The 18,418-nt window shown below is 44.8% G+C and overlaps 2 non-coding genes across 2 annotated transcripts; both read right to left on the bottom strand.

Annotated features, from left to right (window-relative positions):
* Positions 1-2,370: 2,370 nt before the first annotated feature.
* On the bottom strand, positions 2,371-2,442 carry trnav-uac (transfer RNA valine (anticodon UAC)). The gene has a single exon. It is a non-coding gene; the product is annotated as a tRNA-Val (tRNA).
* A 3,334-nt stretch (positions 2,443-5,776) lies between these two features.
* trnav-uac (transfer RNA valine (anticodon UAC)) lies at positions 5,777-5,848 on the bottom strand. Its single transcript has one exon. It is a non-coding gene; the product is annotated as a tRNA-Val (tRNA).
* Between the last annotated feature and the right edge of the window lie 12,570 nt (positions 5,849-18,418).

Below are 18,418 nucleotides of genomic sequence, written 5' to 3'. Positions count from 1 at the left end.
AACTGCCTCACTTTCCCACTCGCTCTCCCCGTTTACATTTTCCTGCTCGTCAGTGATTTAAAGAAAACCAAAAGGATGCGATGTCATTCTGTAGCCTCTCTGTCGATTCCTCCGTTTAAGTTCCAACACGGCTTAGATCTCAGGACGCATTTTAATACTAGCGACGTTATGAAAGCACAAGTTCAAATGTTCCTCTGAGAGTGTAATTTCTTTCATTGCTGTTGCTGAATGAATGAGTCACTAACGAGCGCACTGATCCAAACCATGATTCAGCACCTCTGCTGCCAATTCTCGCACGTTGAATAACGACAGGCGGCTTCCAAATGAGGTCTTTCAGATACGACTTTGGGCTACATTTGACAGACAGACTAGTTCAGGAATCCGTGGTGTACTGTGACACCAGCGCGTCAGCTTCTTCCCTGTCTTTGAACCGGCCTGCCTGCACAAGGAATGCAAATGCGGTACTGCTTTTGTGGAAGATTCAGAACGCGGTAACTACACTCTGAAGCAGAATGTCATATGATCAGACCCAGGTTGGAGAAAAACTTTACAATGCTTTGCAAACTAATTTAATGGAATTGCATCACATTTCACAAAGAGAGCAGATTTGTTCGAGCATTTTCGAAGGCAGGTTTGCAGATGGGATAGCAAGCAAGAAAGCTCCGTTCTTGTCAGTGTAAAAGGCTGCAAATGAAGATCAAAGCAGTTTCTGTCCAGTTTCGAACGGGGGACTTTTCGCGCGTTAGTCAAATGTGATGACCACTACACTACAGAAACTGGCCTCAGGCGCGCCCCTTGTGGCTATGTGGCATCCAGCACTGGAAGTTGAAGCCATTCTCCGGTTCACCTTTCTTTTTCCAATAGCTCGTTGTTATCCTGGGTAATTGACATCTTGAAAAAGTTAAAAAAAATAGACGTGAAATTTGTGACAAAATATAGACAAGGATGTCGTCAATGTTCGGACTGTAGAGTGAAGTGGAATAGGCTGGGACAACTTTCCCGGCAGCATAACGGCTGCGACATGATTTTATGGAAGGGTTGTAAACTGAGTATTTACGTGTTTTACCCAAGCTAGGGTGAGTTGGAAACTCGAGAGCATAGGTTTAAGGTGAGTGGTCAGAAATTGACAAAGGACCCCGAGGCACATTTCCCACCAACAAGGTTATGGGTGTATGGAATGAGCTACCAGAGGGAGTGGGGAGGCTATTACACTCAGAAAATTGCAATGGTAATCGGATGAGTTTCTGGAATACGATGGGTTTTGAGGGATTGAGGCCAAATGCTGTGGAACGGGACTTGTTTCATTTTGGTGATGTGGTGAGCATGGATGAGATACACCGAAGTATCTGTTTCCACGCGGTGTACCCCAATAACCTTGTGTTGCTTACACCGGTTTTAAAGGATTACTTTCTAGCAGAGCTTTCCATCGCAGTCTGTGGCACAATCATTTAGTCTGTTCGACTGCTCACGGGAAAGGTAGTATTGTGAAACACTGCAGAAACGAACGACTTCCTTACTTTTGCTCCGACTGACCATACTTCGTGAAATTTTCCCAGATCCTCAGTTGAGGATTTTTGCTGCTGGAAGTTACCGCAGAACCCGTGTTAAATCGTAACGTATGGAGCGAATCGCAAACAGAAAGCATTTAACACGGAACACAAACAAAGCTGGCATAGCTAATGCATATTCAGACACAGCGAAGCATGAACGCTAAATGTGAGAGAGTCCGAGGTCAAGAGGCATAAAGTCATCTCACAACTAACAACAGGGCAATTCCAAACTACTCTTTCAAACATACTGCAGCCTTAGTGCACCACCACTTCCCAGACAATGCTGAAAAGAGAGAAAGAACGAATATCATAAGTATGGGCCATAAAAAAAGTGAATTTCAACAATCACAGACTCGATGAGATTACTTTTCCCTTCAGATGTCTCCAGGACGGAAACGATGGAAATGGGAGAAATTCAATAACATATTCATTGGAACGATTTTCCATTCGCCAGAAAGCCAAATAACGATGAATCGACTCACCGCAGGACTCTGTTTCACAACAGCGATGTAATAACAGTCTCCATTCGGTTCCAGTAAAAACTCAACTTGCCTGCAATGTAAAGCGAGAGTCGAAGCGATTACCATCACGACAGCAGAGAAACGTTGCAATAGTCAACACGTTTCCATACCACAGTTAAATACCCGGGGGAATCCAGGCAGCGGGGATCGAAGCAGCATTTTAACAGTGCTGCGGCGATGGAGTTGATCAGCTGAAATAGCAGTGGTGGGATTCGAACCCACACCCCTTTCAGGACTGGAACCTGGATCCAGCACATTAGACCGCTCGGCTTGTAAAAGGCTGCAATTGAGAACAAAGCAGTTTCTGCCCAGTTTCGAACTGGGGACTTTCGCGTGTAAGGCGAACGTGATGACCACTACACTACAGAAACCGGCCTCTGCCGGCCGCGCTGCGGTTCTCTGGCACCCAGCACTGAAAGGTGAAGACATTCTCCGTTTCACCTTTCTTTTTCCAACAGCTCGTTGTTATCCAGGGGAATTGACATCTTGAAAACACTGCAGAAACAAACGATTTCCTTACTTTTGCTCCGACTGACCATACCTCGTGAAATTTTCCAGATCCTCAGTTGAGGATCCTCCATGGTCCCTCTCCGACTCGCACAGCTGCTGGAATGTGCCCGGCTACAATGTCAATTTCGCAGCAGATAATGAAAGCCCATCAATCCGGACAAAAATCAATAGTAAGCTGAGTCTATCTTCTCAGACTCTTTCAGCGACAAATGTATCTGTGACTGCGTGAGAATATATGTTCGGTTATGATTTGGTCAAATCACCATGAGCTGCTTGACATTACTTCAATTTCGATTCTTGCTTTGCTGAATGATTTCACCCATTGCTCGAAACAGGACAACTTTCACATTTACACGGAACACGAAACACACCGGACTACAGGGAAAATGCACAAAGCTGAGCAGGCCGTGTTCCACATCATACCGTGCAGCATCGTTTCAGTCACTGTGTCTGTTCGAGATGCCACTTTCCTTGCCTTTTACCTTAACCGTGCCATTCACTGCAGAGATGTCCACACCTGGACATGAGCCACATCGATATCAACTGAGTTGGAAACCTGTGTGGGAATCGACAAGGAGCGACTCAATACATTTTGCTAAACTCCATGGTGCTTATTAGAAATGCAGTTTCTGTCCAAGTCAATCGAAAAGGCAGTTTCTGAACAGAGTAACAGAAGTTACTGCTCACCCCACCCCCACTCCGGGAGAGGTGCTAACTGCCCTTGAGTGCTTTTTGTTCTCGATGTGAAGAGCTCTCACACATGAGTCACCTTCACGTCTCTTGCTGCTGAGTTACTTACAAAGAAGGAATTTCAGCAGAGCTGCAACTGCCTCACTTTCCCACTCGCTCTCCCCGTTTACATTTCCTGCTCGTCAGTGATTTAAAGAAAACCAAAAGGATGCGATGTCATTCTGTAGCCTCTCTGTCGATTCCTCCGTTTAAGTTCCAACACGGCTTAGATCTCAGGACGCATTTTAATACTAGCGACGTTATGAAAGCACAAGTTCAAATGTTCCTCTGAGAGTGTAATTTCTTTCATTGCTGTTGCTGAATGAATGAGTCACTAACGAGCGCACTGATCCAAACCATGATTCAGCACCTCTGCTGCCAATTCTCGCACGTTGAATAACGACAGGCGGCTTCCAAATGAGGTCTTTCAGATACGACTTTGGGCTACATTTGACAGACAGACTAGTTCAGGAATCCGTGGTGTACTGTGACACCAGCGCGTCAGCTTCTTCCCTGTCTTTGAACCGGCCTGCCTGCACAAGGAATGCAAATGCGGTACTGCTTTTGGTGGAAGATTCAGAACGCGGTAACTACACTCTGAAGCAGAATGTCATATGATCAGACCCAGGTTGGAGAAAAACTTTACAATGCTTTGCAAACTAATTTAATGGAATTGCATCACATTTCACAAAGAGAGCAGATTTGTTCGAGCATTTTCGAAGGCAGGTTTGCAGATGGGATAGCAAGCAAGAAAGCTCCGTTCTTGTCAGTGTAAAAGGCTGCAAATGAAGATCAAAGCAGTTTCTGTCCAGTTTCGAACGGGGGACTTTTCGCGCGTTAGTCAAATGTGATGACCACTACACTACAGAAACTGGCCTCAGGCGCGCCCCTTGTGGCTATGTGGCATCCAGCACTGGAAGTTGAAGCCATTCTCCGGTTCACCTTTCTTTTTCCAATAGCTCGTTGTTATCCTGGGTAATTGACATCTTGAAAAAGTTAAAAAAAAAAGACGTGAAATTTGTGACAAAATATAGACAAGGATGTCGTCAATGTTCGGACTGTAGAGTGAAGTGGAATAGGCTGGGACAACTTTCCCGGCAGCATAACGGCTGCGACATGATTTTATGGAAGGGTTGTAAACTGAGTATTTACGTGTTTTACCCAAGCTAGGGTGAGTTGGAAACTCGAGAGCATAGGTTTAAGGTGAGTGGTCAGAAATTGACAAAGGACCCCGAGGCACATTTCCCACCAACAAGGTTATGGGTGTATGGAATGAGCTACCAGAGGGAGTTGGGGAGGCTATTACACTCAGAAAATTGCAATGGTAATCGGATGAGTTTCTGGAATGCGATGGGTTTTGAGGGATTGAGGCCAAATGCTGTGGAACGGGACTTGTTTCATTTTGGTGATGTGGTGAGCATGGATGAGATACACCGAAGTATCTGTTTCCACGCGGTGTACCCCAATAACCTTGTGTTGCTTACACCGGTTTTAAAGGATTACTTTCTAGCGGAGCTTTCCATCGCAGTCTGTGGCACAATCATTTAGTCTGTTCGACTGCTCACGGGAAAGGTAGTATTGTGAAACACTGCAGAAACAAACGACTTCCTTACTTTTGCTCCGACTGACCATACTTCGTGAAATTTTCCCAGATCCTCAGTTGAGGATTTTTGCTGCTGGAAGTTACCGCAGAACCCGTGTTAAATCGTAACGTATGGAGCGAATCGCAAACAGAAAGCATTTAACACGGAACACAATCAAAGCTGGCATAGCTAATGCATATTCAGACACAGCGAAGCATGAACGCTAAATGTGAGAGAGTCCGAGGTCAAGAGGCATAAAGTCATCTCACAACTAACAACAGGGCAATTCCAAACTACTCTTTCAAACATACTGCAGCCTTAGTGCACCACCACTTCCCAGACAATGCTGAAAAGAGAGAAAGAACGAATATCATAAGTATGGGCCATAAAAAAAGTGAATTTCAACAATCACAGTCTCGATGAGATTACTTTTCCCTTCAGATGTCTCCAGGACGGAAACGATGGAAATGGGAGAAATTCAATAACATATTCATTGGAACGATTTTCCATTCGCCAGAAAGCCAAATAACGATGAATCGACTCACCGCAGGACTCTGTTTCACAACAGCGATGTAATAACAGTCTCCATTCGGTTCCAGTAAAAACTCAACTTGCCTGCAATGTAAAGCGAGAGTCGAAGCGATTACCATCACGACAGCAGAGAAACGTTGCAATAGTCAACACGTTTCCATACCACAGTTAAATACCCGGGGGAATCCAGGCAGCGGGGATCGAAGCAGCATTTTAACAGTGCTGCGGCGATGGAGTTGATCAGCTGAAATAGCAGTGGTGGGATTCGAACCCACACCCCTTTCAGGACTGGAACCTGGATCCAGCACATTAGACCGCTCGGCTTGTAAAAGGCTGCAATTGAGAACAAAGCAGTTTCTGCCCAGTTTCGAACTGGGGACTTTCGCGTGTAAGGCGAACGTGATGACCACTACACTACAGAAACCGGCCTCTGCCGGCCGCGCTGCGGTTCTCTGGCACCCAGCACTGAAAGGTGAAGACATTCTCCGTTTCACCTTTCTTTTTCCAACAGCTCGTTGTTATCCAGGGGAATTGACATCTTGAAAACACTGCAGAAACAAACGATTTCCTTACTTTTGCTCCGACTGACCATACCTCGTGAAATTTTCCAGATCCTCAGTTGAGGATCCTCCATGGTCCCTCTCCGACTCGCACAGCTGCTGGAATGTGCCCGGCTACAATGTCAATTTCGCAGCAGATAATGAAAGCCCATCAATCCGGACAAAAATCAATAGTAAGCTGAGTCTATCTTCTCAGACTCTTTCAGCGACAAATGTATCTGTGACTGCGTGAGAATATATGTTCGGTTATGATTTGGTCCAATCACCATGAGCTGCTTGACATTACTTCAATTTCGATTCTTGCTTTGCTGAATGATTTCACCCATTGCTCGAAACAGGACAACTTTCACATTTACACGGAACACGAAACACACCGGACTACAGGGAAAATGCACAAAGCTGAGCAGGCCGTGTTCCACATCATACCGTGCAGCATCGTTTCAGTCACTGTGTCTGTTCGAGATGCCACTTTCCTTGCCTTTTACCTTAACCGTGCCATTCACTGCAGAGATGTCCACACCTGGACATGAGCCACATGGATATCAACTGAGTTGGAAACCTGTGTGGGAATCGACAAGGAGCGACTCAATACATTTTGCTAAACTCCATGGTGCTTATTAGAAATGCAGTTTCTGTCCAAGTCAATCGAAAAGGCAGTTTCTGAACAGAGTAACAGAAGTTACTGCTCACCCCACCCCCACTCCGGGAGAGGTGCTAACTGCCCTTGAGTGCTTTTTGTTCTCGATGTGAAGAGCTCTCACACATGAGTCACCTTCACGTCTCTTGCTGCTGAGTTACTTACAAAGAAGGAATTTCAGCAGAGCTGCAACTGCCTCACTTTCCCACTCGCTCTCCCCGTTTACATTTCCTGCTCGTCAGTGATTTAAAGAAAACCAAAAGGATGCGATGTCATTCTGTAGCCTCTCTGTCGATTCCTCCGTTTAAGTTCCAACACGGCTTAGATCTCAGGACGCATTTTAATACTAGCGACGTTATGAAAGCACAAGTTCAAATGTTCCTCTGAGAGTGTAATTTCTTTCATTGCTGTTGCTGAATGAATGAGTCACTAACGAGCGCACTGATCCAAACCATGATTCAGCACCTCTGCTGCCAATTCTCGCACGTTGAATAACGACAGGCGGCTTCCAAATGAGGTCTTTCAGATACGACTTTGGGCTACATTTGACAGACAGACTAGTTCAGGAATCCGTGGTGTACTGTGACACCAGCGCGTCAGCTTCTTCCCTGTCTTTGAACCGGACCGCCTGCACAAGGAATGCAAACGCGGTACTGCTTTTGGTGGAAGATTCAGAACTCTGAAGCAGAATGTCATATGATCAGACCCAGGTTGGAGAAAAACTTTACAATGCTTTGCAAACTAATTTAATGGAATTGCATCACATTTCACAAAGAGAGCAGATTTGTTCGAGCATTTTCGAAGGCAGGTTTGCAGATGGGATAGCAAGCAAGAAAGCTCCGTTCTTGTCAGTGTAAAAGGCTGCAAATGAAGATCAAAGCAGTTTCTGTCCAGTTTCGAACGGGGGACTTTTCGCGCGTTGGTCAAATGTGATGACCACTACACTACAGAAACTGGCCTCAGGCGCGCCCCCTGCGGCTCTGTGGCATCCAGCACTGGAAGTTGAAGCCATTCTACGGTTCACCTTTCTTTTTCCAATAGCTCGTTGTTATCCAGGGTAATTGACATCTTGAAAAAGTTTAAACAAAAGACGTGAAATTAGTGACAAAATATAGACAAGGATGTTGTCAATGTTTGGACTGTAGAGTGAAGTGGAATAGGCTGGGACAACTTTCCCGGCAGCATAACGGCTGCGACATGATTTTATGGAAGTGTTGTAAACTGAGTATTTACGTGTTTTACCCAAGCTAGGGTGAGTTGGAAACTCGAGAGCATAGGTTTAAGGTGAGTGGTCAGAAATTGACAAAGGACCCCGAGGCACATTTCCCACACACAAGGTTATGGGTGTATGGAATGAGTTACCAGAGGAAGTGGAGGAGGCTATTACACTCAGAAAATTGCAATGGTAATCGGATGAGTTTCTGGATAGAATGGGTTTAGAGGGATTGAGGCCAAATGCTGGGGAATAGGACTTGTTTAATTTTGGTTATGTGGTGAGCATGGATGAGATCCACCGAAGTATCTGTTTCCACGCAGTGTACCCCAATAACCTTCTGTTGCTTACACCGGTTTTAAACGATTACTTTTCAGCGGAGCTTTCCATCGCAGTCTGTGGCACAATCATTTAGTCTGTTCGACTCCTCACGGTAAAGGTAGTATGGTGAAACACTGCAGATACGAACGACTTCCTTACTTTTGCTCCGACTGACCATACTTCGTGAAATTTCCCCAGATCCTCAGTTGAGGATTTTTGCTGCTGGAAGTTACCTCAGAACCCGTGTTAACTCGTAACGTATTGAGCGAATCGCAAACAGAAAGCATTTAACACGGAACACAATCAAAGCTGGCATACCTAATGCATATTCAGACACAGCGAAGCATGAATGCTAAATGTGAGAGAGTCCGAGGTCAAGAGGCATAAAGTAATCTCACAACTAACAACAGGGCAATTCCAATCTACTCTTTCAAACATACTGCAGCCTTAGTGCACCACCACTTCCCAGACAATGCTGAAAAGAGAGAAAGAACGAATATCATAAGTATGGGCCATAAAAAAGTGAATTTCAACAATCACAGTCTCGATAAGATTAACTTTCCCTTCAGATGCCTCCAGGACGGAAACGATGGAAATGGGAGAAATTCAATAACATATTCATTGGAACGATTTTCCCATTCGCCAGAAAGCCAAATAACGATGAATCGACTCACCGCAGGACTCTGTTTCACAACAGCGATGAAATAACATTCTCCATTCGGTTCCAGTAAAATCTCAACTTGCTTGGAACGTAAAGCCACAGTCGCGATGTTTGCGATATTCTGCACGGGAGGTGAACACCATCATGACAGAGGAGAAACTTTGCAAAATCCAGCACTTTTCCACAACAGACCACAGTCAATTCCCTTGGAAGCTAACCAACTTTGCTTTTGTAAAACACAGCCGAGATCAAAGCAGCACCTTTTACAAGTCTGCAGTGGTGGAGTTGATCAGCGGAAATGGTAATGATGGGATTCGAACCAACGCCCTTTTCGCGACTAAAACCTAAATGCAGCGCCTTAGACTGCTCGGCCACACTGCCAACCAGCCTGGTTGGCCTATTTTCTTGCATTTCTAATTGTGCTCCTGCATAACAACAGATGGTCAGTCACATGCAAAGTGTTCCATGGTCCCTCTCCAACTCGCACAGCTACTGGGTTGTGCACGGCTACAATGTCAATTTCGCAGCAGAAAATGAAAGCTCATCAATCCAGACAAAAATCAATAGTAAGCTGAGTCTATCTTCTCAGACTCTTTTCAGCTACAAATGTATCTGTGACTGCGTGAGAATATATGTTCGGTTATGATTTGGTCAAATCACCATGAGCTGCTTGACATTACTTCAATTTCGATTCTTGCTTTGCTGAATGATTTCACCCATTGCTCGAAACAGGACAACTTTCACGTTTACACGGAACACGAAACACACCGGACTACAGGGAAAATGCACAAAGCTGAGCAGGCCGTGCTCCACATCATACCGTGCAGCATAGTTTCAGTCACTGTGTCTGTTTTGCAGGATAAGAGTCCCAAAGAATGTTCTCCTCCCTAAAACCGGAGGTAGCATTACAATCCGAGAACGACAGATCACATTGTGAGGATGCTCTGACCTCGGGGCCAGTGCGAGATGCCACTTTCCTTGCCTTTCACCTTAACCGTGCAATTTGCTGCAGAGATGTTCACACCAGGACATGAGCCACATCGATACCAACTGAGTTGGAAACCTGTGCGCGAATCGACGAGAAGCGACTCAATAAATTTTGCTAAACTCCATGGTGCTTATTAGAAATGTAGTTTCTGTTCCCGTCAATCTAAAATGCAGGTTCTGTACATAATAACAGAAGTCAAAAGGTAATTACCTCACCCCACCCCTACTCCGGAAGAGGTGCTAACTGCCCTTGAGTGCTTTTTGTTCTCGTTGTGAAGAGCTCTCACGCATGAGTCACCTTCACGCCTCTTGTTGCTGAGTGACTCACAATGAAGGAGTTTCACCAGAGCTGCAGCTGCCTCACTTTCTCACTCGCTCTCCCCGTTTACATTTTCCTGCTCGTCAGTGATTTAAAGAAAACCAAAAGTTTGCGATGTTATTCTGCAGCCTCTCTGTCGACTCCTCCGTTTCAGTTCCAACACGGCTTAGATTTCGAGGCACACTTTAATATTAACGACGTTATGAACGCACAAGTTCAGAGTTTCCTCTCAGAGTATAATTTCTTTCGTTGCTGTTGCTGATTGAATGAGCCACTAACGTGCGAACTGTTGCAAAACATGGTGCCAATTCTCGCACGTTGAATAACGACAGACAGCTTCCAAATGAGGCCTTTCAGAGACGACTTTTGGGTACATTTGTTAGACAGACTAGTTCAGGAATCCGTGGTGCACTGTGACACCAGCGCATCAGCTTCTTCCCTGTCTTTGAACCGGGCCGTCTGAGCAAGGAATGTAAATGCGGTACTGCTTTTCGTGGAAGGGATCAGAACGCGGTAACTACACTCTCAAACAGAATGGCATATGATCAGACCCAGGTTGGAGAAAACCTTTACAATGCTTTGCACACTAATTAAATTGAATTGCATTACAAATCACAAAGAGAGCAGATTTGTTGGCGCAATTTCGAAGGCAGGTTTGCAGATGGGAAAGCAAGCAAGAAAGTCCACGTAAAAGGCTGCAGTTTAAGAACACAGCAGTTTCTTCCCAGTTTCGAACTGGGGATCGTTCGCGTGTTAGGTGAACGTGATGACCACTACACAAACAATCCGCAGTCACACGTGCAGCGTATCAGTGGTGATCCGCGTTGAAAGTTGAAGCCATTCTACGTTTCACCTTTATGTTTCCAATAGCTCGTTGTTGTCCAGTGTAATTGACATCTTGAAAACGTAAAAAAAAAGACACGTGAAATTGGTGACAAAATATAGACAAGGATGTCGTCAATGCTTGGACCGTAGGGCGAGGTGGTATAGGCTGGGACAACTTTCCCTGCAGCGTAACGGCTGCGACATGATCATTTAGTTTGTTCGACTGCTCACGGGAAAGGTAGTATTGTGAAACACTGCAGAGACGAACGACTTCCTTACTTTTGCTCCGACTGACCATACTTCGTGAAATTTTCCCAGATCCTCAGTTGAGCATTTTTGCTGCTGCAAGTTACCTCAGAAACCCTGTTAACTCGCAATGTATTGAGCGAATCGCAAACAGAAAGCATTTAACACGGAATGCCAACAAATCTGGCATACCTAGTGCATGTTCAGACACAGCGAAGCATGAATGCTAAATGTGAGGCAGTCCGAGGGCATGAGCCATAAAGTAATCTCAAAACTAACAACAGGGCAATTCCAAGCTACTCTTTCAAACATACTGCAGCCTTCGTGCACCACCACTTCCCAGACAATGCTGAAAAGAGAGAAAGAACGAATATAATAAGTATGGGCCATAAAAAAAAGTGAATTTCACCAATCACAGTCTCGATTAGATTACCTTTCCCTTCAGATGTCTCCAGGATGGAAATGAAGGAAATGGGAGAAATTCAGTAACATATGCATTGTAACGATTTTTCCATTCGCCAGAAAGCCAAATAACGATGAATCGACTCACCACAGGACTTCGTTTCACAACAGCGATGAAAGAACAGTCTCCATTCGGTTCCGGTAAAAACGTTGCCTGCAATGTAAATCAACAGTCGCGCTATTTGCGATTTTCTGCACGGGAGGCGAACACCATCATGACAGCAGAGAAACTTTGCAAAATCCAGAACGTTCCCACCCCACAGTCAATTCGCCAGGAAACTAACCAATTTTACTTTTGTTTTGAACATCATCAACAGTCCAGTGGTACTAGCGTTCAGCCATTGCAGAAAACCCGTGAAACTAATCTTTCCCAATGAAGTCGCTTTTCCTCGATATTGTCCTGCGTCACTTTCCTGAGTTTGCCCTCCCCACCCCCAAATAATCTCTGTTTCATGTCAGTAAAAGCTGCTACATGAGCATTGAACTCACAACAGTGGTAACCAAATAGATCAACTGATCTTCAGGTCCCGATCGTGGGCTTGGGGCACGTTCACCCAGCGACAGTGACCACAGCAGCACAGACTGAATGGTATCAATGTGAGAGTCAGTGTTAGATTCTGCAGTGCCTTAATGAAATAGGAAATGACTCCGCAACCACATGATGAAAGAGCATAGCTCCGAAAGCTAGTGCTTCAATTAAACCTGGTAGTCTTTAACCTAGTGTTGTGTGATTTTTTAAGATTTGCACACCATTGTCCAACACTGGCGTCTCGAAATGAATGAAATAGGGGTGTGGGACGGAAAGTTCAGTTAGTGATCGTAGGAGGGAGAGAAATATCTGAGAACGGGTAGATTTGAATTCTGACATATGAAATACAGAGATGTGAGCGAGCAGAATTTGAAGGAAAAAGTCATCACCTTGGAGACAATTACCATCTTAAAGTAACTGATTCCTTTGTGTTTCAGAAAAGCTGAAGCAGAGAGAGCAATTACTGCCGTTACTCGGATTCAAACCGAGGTTGCTGCGGCCACAACGCAGAGTACTAACCACTATACGATCACGGTATCCCACAAGCGATCACGGCATCCCACAAGCGATCACGGCATCCCACAAGCAAGCACGGCATCCCACAAGCAAGCAAGCACCAAATGCACACTATCAGTGCTGAGCGAACAGTGGCAGATATATGGGAACTCAGAATGGGTTGAGCGTTCAACATCAGTGCCCCCAGTGGCTGTGGGGATTCCATCATTAATATGCTGAAAGCTGAGATAAATAGATTTCTTCAAAATATCAAACATTCCGGGGACAGTGCAGGCGTTGTTGACATGTATGCTTCAATAGTAATGCGGTTTAACATCGGCTACTTCACCGGTTTCCCCACACAAGGCAGTAACCACTGCTGCACATAGTCCCAATTCCCAGTCCCAGAATCAGAGGAACTGACTGGCGCAGTCGCGAAGGTCCAACTGGAAATCGGGATGGGAATAAAGTCGCAGAGATACTCGATGGCTCCGGTGATACAACCAGTGAATGCACGGTATTTCTGTGACAGTTTAGAGGCACAAGCAATTCCGAGGTTGGGAGTGCTCCTGGTCAAAGTGGGGGGTGGGGGGGCGTGGCCGATTTGTTCCCGTTTATAATGACACGGCAGTCTACAGCGCATCGTGCTGAGACAGCTGAGTGCCACAACTGGAGCGTGGGCGGCTGGTTTAAGTTTGATTCTGCTTCAAGATCACCCACTTTCCTGGAATGAATTGCTTTCACTATTTTCACTTCCAATTGTTTGATGTCTCCCTGGAATCTGCGGCTTTCTTCTTCATGGTTAATTGCATGACTAACTGTTGTATGATCTGCACACTGCTACATCATGGCCACTACAAGTAAATATGAATCATTGATCTATATGAGAAAATAGTGGAACTCACAGCAGGTATGCTTTGTAGGTTTGAAGGCGACAACAGAATTGTAGACAATGAGGAAGATTATCTAAGATTCAAAAGGATCTTAATCCAATTAGTCGATGGACTGAAAAATGTAACATGGAGTTCAATCTGGATAAATGAAAGGTATTCCATTTTGGTACATCAAAATGAGTAGGGCTTTGCATAGTGTTGGAGAACACGGAAGCTTGGGGTACAGATACACAATTCCTTGTAGTTTGCATCGCACACAGACAGGATGGTTAAAAGCCATTTGACACACTTCCCTTCATTGTTCAATCCTTTGTGCTCAGGAGTTGGGACGTTATGTTGAAGTTTTGCAGGACATTGATGAGGCCTCTTCTGGAACTTTATGTCCAATTCTGGTCGCCCCGTTGTAGGAATGATATTATTCAGCTGGAGTAGGTTCAGAAAAACGTATGTACGCATGTTGCCTGTGGAAGGTTTGAGTTAAAATGAAAGGCTGGATAGGCTGAGACTATTTTCACATGCGAGATTGGGGTGCTGGATAACCACAACAGGTAAGGCAGCATGCGAGGTGCAGGAGAATCAACTTTTCACTCAAGTTAGTTCATTCATCAGGCTCTTGCCCGAAACGTCGATTCTCCTTCTCCTCAAATTCTGCCTGACCTTTTCCAGCACAGCACACTCTCGACTCTGATCTCTCATCTGCAGTTTTCACTTTTTCCTAGTTGAGACTGGTTTCACTCTAGGTTAGGGGTTTGAGCGGTGACCTGACAGAAGTTGATGAATTATTGAGAGGTAACCTAGAGTTAACGATAGCTGCCTTTTCCCAGAAGGGGGATTTCAAGGCTAGAGGGCATATGTTTAAGAGAAAAAGAGAGACATTATAAAAAAGACATGTGAAGCACTACTTTTAGAGAGGGTGTTTTACGTGTGCAATTAACTTGCTGAGGAAGTGATGGATGAAGATGCATTTGCAACATTAAAAGGAAAATTGGATCCATCAATGAATAGGAAAGTGGGATTTTAAAATAAAATCTTTTCTTTCATGCCTAATACATCAGTAATTTCCCAGAAGACAGTTAGGAGTCAACCACGATATTACATATCTGGAATTTCATGTGGGATAGAACAGATGACTATGGCAGTTTGCTTCCTGAATTGGCATGAGTGAATCAGGTGGGAGTTTCCACACCAACTGATTCAGGTCATCACGAGAGTCTTCAAACTTCACCATCTGTCCTGCCAGGATCTGAACCCTTTGTCCTCAAAATATTACCTGGGATTTGGATTAACAATACAGTAATAAAACTACAAGGGCATTACCACCGCTCAGCAGGTACAGGAGGAGGCAGATGGGACTAGATTAGTTCGGTAGTATGTTCAGCATGGATTGGTTGGTCTGACGGGCCTGTTTTCATGTATGACTCTCTGACAGACTCTACGGAACAGGCAGTTGGTTGGGATTAACAGTCGCGTTGACAGCATAATCCAACTGCTGATGTGATATGTAACCCTGCTGGAGTCTCCGGAGGTTGTTTTGCTCATTGATCCCTTCCTACACACGGGACTGGTGAACGGCCTCTCCCCGGTGTTACTGATTAAATGAAGTTTCATTTCTGTGCTTAAATAAATCCCTTCCGGCAGTTCTCACATTGCCATGCTTTCTCTGTGATATTGGCGTCATTTTCTCTACCCAGAGTGAATGATCCTTTCAAATTGTGTCCACTCAGAAACAAATCTTGTTTTCTATGTTGTGAATGTCTTTTCATTCTTTCTCATTCACACACAGGGTGTGAGTATCACTAGTGAGGACAACATTTATTCTTCGTCCCACATTCGTTGCTGTCTGGCTGCATCACAAACCCAGATGTGATCCCAGCCTCGGGGTCTGTCTGTGGGCAGTCTGCACATTCTCTGTGTGTTTGCATTTTTATTCCTCCCTCTGACCAAAGATGTGCCAGTTAAAGAGATCAACACTGGGAAATTCAGGCTAATGGGATAGGGAATAGCGTGGCATCTGGTCGGATGCCCTTCGGAGGGACCGTGTGGACTGGAACGACCGACTGGTCTGCTTCCCCACACGGTTGGGTTTCTTGAATTAAGGGTCAGCTAATGTTTTTCTGGTCCTGGAGTCTCTTGTAGTCAGGACTGAGTAATGATGGTAGAATCCCTTGCATACGGGACATGAATGAGTGCGATTTCAAGAAATTAAAGTCATGATCTCTGTTCCTGAGGTCAGGCTTGCATTCTAGGTTTTATTCGTCGAACTTAAACATTATCGGTTCGCTGTCCAAGACCCCAAGGACAACTATTTTAAAATGTCACCCCAACACCACCTTCTCCATGTTGAAGTCTTTACTGTGGGAAGAAACCGATTCTGAGCTGATGCAAGAAAAAACAGCTGCCACCGCCAGTGTCGGAATCACTGATCCAAATAGCAAAATCATCATTTAAACCCACCACTGCAAAGTTAAGGGCTCAACACGCTCCCGTTGTGCCACTCAGCTATCTTAGCAAGATGCACTGGAGATCGCTATGAGAGTATAAACGGGGACAACTATTCCCTTGATCAGGCGCATACTCAACCTAGGAATTTCGTGCGCCTCCATACCATCATAGAAGGACCGCACTGTCACCTATTGCATCACTGGAGACAATAAGTAACAATGCACACTCATTCCCTTCCCCATTTCCGGTTGGATCTGGGCGACTGTGCCGCAGTTTCTCTGACTCCGAGGCTGGGAACTGGTATTAGTTCCCAGCATTGGTTACTGCCTTGAGGAAGCTGGTGAAGTCGCCTATATTAAGCTAAAATGCTAGTGAAGCATACATTTCAACAATATCCTGTACTGTCCCCCGAGTCTTTGATGTTTTGTCGAAATCGATCAATCTCAGTTTTCAACATTCTCATTCAAGGAGCTCCACAGCCTCTGAGGACGTCGAACGGAAAGATTCAGCTCATTCTCAGTTCCCAGATGCTTGTCACTGTTAGCTGAGTACTGATATTGTACATTTGCTGTTCTTCCAAACATTTCCTGTGCTCGTATACTTATTGCTGCTTGCAAGCATCCTGTTCTGTTGTTGCTGTGATCGTGGTCATCTGTATTTTGCATTGTGACCACAGCAACTTCGGTTCGAAACCATATCATAACTCTAAGTGTTCTCTTCATTATCCTTTTTGTGACACATCGTAAGAAATTACTTGTTTTACCTTCAAATTTCGCTTTCTCACATCTCTGCGTTTCACATATGAGGATTCAAGCATATCCGCTGTCGGTGATTTCTCTCCTTCCCACGATCATTAAATCTCCTTTCCGTCCCTCCTCCTATTTCTCTGAGGCAATGCACAATCTATCACTCTCTTTGACATTCATACTGTTCTGTCTGTGCTGCGGTCACTGTTGCTGGTTGAACGTGCACCAATCCCACCATCGGGACCTCCAAACAAGTCGATCCATTTGAATACCGCAGTTGTGAAATCAATCCCCATGGAACAGTTTTTACTGACATAGGCCAGAGACAATTGGAGCGTCAGGCTCCTGGAAAAGACCCAGGGCAGTTTTGGGAAAAAGAGATTTTATTGGAAAAGATCAGCTTTTGTGGCTTTCTGCGTTGGTCTTGTGGTAATTTCATAGAACTGATAATCCAGAGACCGAGGTAATAGTCTGGGTACACGGCTTGAGTCCCACCATGCCAGATTGTAACATTTAGATTCAGCAAATACCTGCAATGAAGAATATAATGACTATTATAGATCCATTGACATTTGTTAAAAAAAAGCATCTGGTTCACTGATTTCATTTCGGGATGGAATCTGCTCTCCTTACTTGGTCTGACCTGCATGTGACTTCAGACTCATAGCAATATGGTTGAGTCTCAACTGCCCTCTGGGCAATTAGGAATAGGTAATAAATTCTGCTTAGCAGAGAATCGCCCTCATTCTAATACAGAAATATTAAAACAAATGCTCATTAGTTTCAAGCAAGAGTGTTGTGTGCAGTTTTGCAAGTCACATTATAAGACCATAAGACAGAGAAGTGGAAGTAAGGCCATTCGGCCCATCGAGATAACTCGCCATTCAAGCATGGCTGATGGGCATTTCAACTCCACTTACCCGCATTCTCCCCGTAGCCCTTAATTATTGCAGGAATGTAATCATACTGAAAACATTGCTGGAGATATTTACCGGGATATTGTTTGGGCCGAAGAGTTTCACTTAGGAAGAAAGATTAGACAAAGTGGATTGTTTTGTCGCTGTGCAAATGAGATGTAGAGGAGACATGATTGAGTTAGGGTATGGTCAGGGTTGACTGAACGAGTTTCTCATTGATGGGGGGATCCATCAGCAGGGACCAGAGATTTAAGGTGAAAGGCAGAAATGTTTGAGAAGATGTGCGAAAATGCTTTATCAGCCAGTGGGTGGTTTGAATTTGGAATACACTGTCTGCATTGTTCAGAGTGGCAGACAATTTTAAAGCTGAAGATGTGTTGCTGGAAAAGCGCAGCAGGTCAGGCAGCATCCAAGGAGCAGGAGATTCGACGTTTCAGGCATGAGCCCTTCTTCAGGAAGAAGCGCTCATGCACGAACCGTCGATTCTCCTGCTCCTTGGATGGTGCCTGACCTGCTGCGCTTTTCCAGCAACACATTTCAGCTCTGATCTCCAGCATCTGTAGTCCTCACTTTCTCCTAGACAGTGTTATAGCCTGAATAAACATTCAGATGTGAACTTGTGATGCCAAGATATATAAGGCTGTAGGATAAACATTGTGAAATGGGATTCAGTTCATTAGACAGGTGTTTTTGACAAGTGTGGTCACAACTGGTTGAAGGGCCTCCTTTGACACTCTTGTT

Source organism: Hemiscyllium ocellatum, unplaced genomic scaffold (assembly GCF_020745735.1).
Source record: "Hemiscyllium ocellatum isolate sHemOce1 unplaced genomic scaffold, sHemOce1.pat.X.cur. scaffold_3397_pat_ctg1, whole genome shotgun sequence".
In the NCBI taxonomy this organism is placed as follows: Eukaryota; Metazoa; Chordata; class Chondrichthyes; order Orectolobiformes; family Hemiscylliidae; genus Hemiscyllium; species Hemiscyllium ocellatum.
Note: the sequence above shows the minus strand (reverse complement) of the source record. Positions and strands in the feature narration are given on the sequence as shown.